A 4,961-nucleotide genomic window follows, 5' to 3' on the forward strand; every position below is an offset into this window, starting at 1 on the left:
TTGTCGGAGTGTTCTGTATGATTTTTTTTTTTTTTTTTTTTTTTTTGGGGGGGGGGGGGGGGGGGTACGTTTATGTATTTTATTCTTGACATAAAATGAATGTTTTAAATTTAGTTTTTAAATCTTAAAAATTTTCTTTAAAATGATTAGTTAAAGTTGGTTAAGGTTAAGATTTATTAAATCTTCATAAAGTTTATAATTGGGGACACATAATTCTTTTGTAGTTTATTTTGAATAGAATTTTTTTGGTGATTATTTATTGGTCAAAAAGATTAGATTTATATATCGATAAAAAACATTATCGCAATGATTATGCATGATTTTATTATTATAAAGTAATTGATAATAAAAATATTAAATTTATTCTTAGCAGGAAAGGGTTGTTAATTGATGATTTAAGAAGAAAAAAGATAAAAATAAAATAAAATTGGATGAAATTATGTTATTATGCTTTTATTCTTATTTCATAAAGATCTTTTAGAACTTGTTTGATCTATTTTTTTTATTTTAAAATTTTAAAATAAAAATAAAAAATAACATTATTGATTGCTTTTGCTTTCAAAAATTTTGAAAAGATTTGAAAAAATAATATATAAGTCGGTAAAGGAAATGAAAATTAACTTTTAGGTATTATGATTGTATAAAATATAATTTATCGTTGTGGGTTTATAGTCATAGTTAATCCCCAAAAGCAAAATAATTTTAACTTAAAAGCACATAAAATGTTTAAAAATTTAATCAAAATTTGTATTTCCTAAAAAAATAAGAAAACTAAAAAAAGTATGTATTTGAAAGTTCGATCAAAAATTATATTTAAGAAAAAAAATTAATAAAAAATTTAGGTCATATTCTCTTTATTATTTTTTGTTCGTTTTTAATTTTCAGTTTTACAAAATAATGAAAATTTATTTTTTTTATATTTTTAAAAATATATTTTTGAAAGGAAGAAAAAAAATTGTAAAAAAATTTAAAATTACAAAAAAATTATTTTGGCTATTTTCATTACATACGCTCAAAATTTTCAAAATATAAAAAATACTACAAACAAAAAAAATATATTTCCAACAATCTTAAAATAGATGCTCAAAAACATAAAATTCAAAATAAATTTAAAATTCAAAACTAAAAATTGAAGCAGAACAATCATTTAATTTCTTGAAGATTAATTTGCTTTCATGATTCAAAAATAAATTAAACACTAAATTTGCTTATGTTATTCAAAAATAAATTAGATTTCGCTTAGATTATGAATTAATTGATTCTTACATTTCTTTGAAGATAAATTGATATTTTATTTAACCTTGGGGGACTAAGTAAGATTAATGGTTATATATTTTTATTTTTTTTTCTCTATTTCTCCCTTTCAAATTATCAATTTGCACAACTTTTCTCCACTCAAGGACAAGTTTGGTATTTTTTAATTTTAATTGATTTGTTATATTAGAATTGTGTATAACTATTTAAGATTAATTAAAGTATTATGGTTATTTTCTTTCTTGTTATGTAAATATAGTTTTTTGGGTCAAAAATGATGTCAAAGGGAGTTTTGGATCAAAAATAAAACTATAAAGGGATTTAGTGTCTCAAATTGTAAACCTTGAAGAAGTTTAATGAATTTTAGCCTAAGATTAATTGATAAGATAATTGGGAGAATTTTAAAATTTTGTATTTGTACAATAATAATGTAATTATTATCTTTTGTTTTAGCTAATATGAAAAATGCTTGCTATTCCATTCAAAAATATCAGTAAATGAAAATATTATTCAAAACTTAAGTTTAACACTTTGACACTCTGTATTGATTTCTTATACATTAATATTAATATGACATAAAATACAAAATATCAATGAAAAATGTCATCACAGATGTTAAACTTAAATGTCCAAATAGCAATTTCAATTAGCAAAAACATATAGCAAGCATTTATTTATTTCAACACTGTTATAACCATGCTCTAGGGGGAATCTTCTCAAAAAGGCATTCCCCAAAGGAAACTCATCGAATGTTGCGACCTAAGGCGATTATCAGCCATTTGCCTATAAAGTTTGCGAGTGACTCTTTATTCACTCATCGCCATGTCCACGGGTGATTTCATGGTCACCCGCTACAAGCTTTGCAAATGACTTCAGTTATCTGACCTCCAACTCTCCAAGTGAGTCCTTGACTCACCCAATGACTGATCAACTATCCTAAGTAGGTCACTTGGGGACCCCAAAATCTCGCCACTTGTCGCCTCATTGCGACGTGGCTAACTTTTAAAAGCTCTCATTTCCCCCAAGGACCCTCCCACAGAAAAGGTTTCTCACCAAAGTTCCTCTAAGCATGCCTAACCCTAAGCCCAGCTGCGTGTACTCAAGTCATTCACACATGTTTGGCGCTGTCGATTGTTTGTCGAGCTTTCTCAACATATAAATTTTAATTTTGTAGTCAGCCAACAACAAAGTTACAACTAGGGTGCATTTATTTAGAACAAGGATAGCAATGGGGAGGATAGGACACTCTAATTATTCCCATACTTACATCTTTATTTTTGTTCTTGACATGAGTAATGCTACTTGTAGAGAAGGATTTAGAGAAAAGTTTATCGAAATATTTAATTTTATTTTTAATTTATTTTTTCAGCTTTTATCTTTAATATGCCCGCTCTCTCTCTCTCCCTCTTTCACTATCTCTCCCACACTCTCCCTCTCAAACCCATTTTCTCTCTCTCTCCCCCCCCCCCCCCCATTTTCAGTCTCTCTTTCTCAAACCTGCCGCCGCCCCTCCCTTTCCCCGCCATTACAGTCGCGCCCCCCCCCCCCACAGCCGTGAGCACTGTCGCCCCCCTTATATTTAAATAATTAGAGAGAGTGAAAGAGGGAGAAAGAGAGAGAGAAAATGGGTTTGAGAGAGAGAGTGTGGGAGAGATAGTGAAAGAGGGAGAAAGAGAGAAAATGGGCGGGCATATTGAAGACAAAAGCTGAAAAAATAAATTAAAAATTAAATCAAATATTTCGGTAAGCCTTTCTTTAAACCCTTCTCTACAAGTAGCATTATTCTCCTGACATTGTATCTATATCCTTTCCATACCCTTAGGATATTGGGTATGTATCTATATACCTAATATATATCATTCTAATAAATTTATATTTAGGGTGTGTTTGATAGCCCATATTTGTCGTAAAAAAATGTTTAATCATGTGTAATTATTACATATATATATATTTTTTATAGAAACAATCAAACACTCTTAATTTTTCTATGAAAAATATGTATATGGTACAAACATTTAAAATTTATTTCCATGAAATTCATTTTTTAGTGGGTGAGGTAGATTTTGTTTTCTAGGCAATCATTACCTAGAATTAAATTCTAAGTAATACAATCAAACACACCATTATATTTAAATAATTTTACAATAATTTGATAATAAAGGAACTTGACATTAATATAAACCAAAAAAAAATTGAAAAACAACCATTGCAATATTTTAAATTATTTTAATATATTAAGTAATAAAAATACCACATTGTTAATAGTTTGGCAATGGCAAGAGTGAGAGATAAGAAAAGCCAAAATTATATTATCTTTTAAGTTTGTGTTGGTTTAGGCTTTTTTGAATAGATGAATTATAATATATAGCTATATAAAATAATATATATATATATATATGAAATACAAACCAAGGTTAGCTTAAATTACATCAACTACTCGTATTTTTCTAAAATGACATAGACTTCCCCCAGTTACCTAAGTATGAAAATTGACTATTTTACGCCTATATTAAGACAACTTTTTTCTCTTTCTCTCTTCTCTCATGCATATTTCATTCTCTCTCCTTTATTGGCTATAATTTTCTAGCGAGTCTACTCATCTCATCTGTTTTACCTCTTTGATATTGGGATGACAACCAAATAGTGACTCAAGTTTCTCTATTTTCCCCCTTCTTTCCCCCCTATCTTTCTCTCTTTCTTTTTCCACCCAAATCCACAAAAAACGAATAACATGAAACCCAAATTGAACTTAAATCTAGGTTTCATGGAATAACGAAGAATGAAGAAAAATAGCATGAACCAAATCTAGATTCGTTTGAACCCTTCATCTATATTTCGTGGAATAACGAAGATTAAATAAAAAATATAAACCAGATCTAGTTTCATTCAAACCCTCAATTTGTGTTTGAACGAACCCAAACCATTCAAGTTTGCCAAACTATCTAGGTTTGAACATGATCTGGGTTCAAACCCAGATCATCTCGATTTGAACAAACAATGAACCTAGATAATATGGACTCGTTCGAATGTAGATCGAGGGTTCAATCTGTGAACTAGAGAGAGATAGAGAAAAATAGAAAAAGTTTGGTTGTGGCAATAGATACATGACGACGATGATAGCGAGGACAAAGGTTTATCTTTCTCTTTTTCTCTTATGCATGGACGCACTCTTGTTTAACCTTTCTAAAGGATCACGAAGAGGGAAAAAACCTTCTCACAATGCTCTCAACGACGAGGATGAGAAGGACATGGAGTGAGTCATTAGATTTTTTACTCTAGTCACTGAAGTGTCACCAAAAGAGAAAATGGTATAAAGATGGGTAAGAGTCGATGACTTTTTTTATAGGAGAGAGAGAGTGTGGGGGGGATTGAAGATATTTAAGGCAACTAAAAAAAAATAATAATCATTTTGTAATGGCAGGGAGGAAATTGATTCATGGTTTTAAAAGTCAAGGGAGGTTGGTGTCATTTCTAAAAACACAAAGGTAGTTAGTGTAATTTTTAGGCAAACTCATAGATGGTCTATTAAATTTGCCTTTTTTTTTATTAATGTTTTGTGTTGGTAGTTAATGAAATATAAGATCCTGTACCTCTTTCTCCAGGGAAGTTTACTATTGGTTATCGATGTGTGTTTACTATTAAGGTTGATCCCAATAGCATCATTGATTATTTGAAGGCTTAGTTGGTTGCTAAGAGTTATACTCAAA

The sequence above is a fragment of the Diospyros lotus genome, chromosome 8, assembly GCF_014633365.1.
Source record: "Diospyros lotus cultivar Yz01 chromosome 8, ASM1463336v1, whole genome shotgun sequence".
In the NCBI taxonomy this organism is placed as follows: Eukaryota; Viridiplantae; Streptophyta; class Magnoliopsida; order Ericales; family Ebenaceae; genus Diospyros; species Diospyros lotus.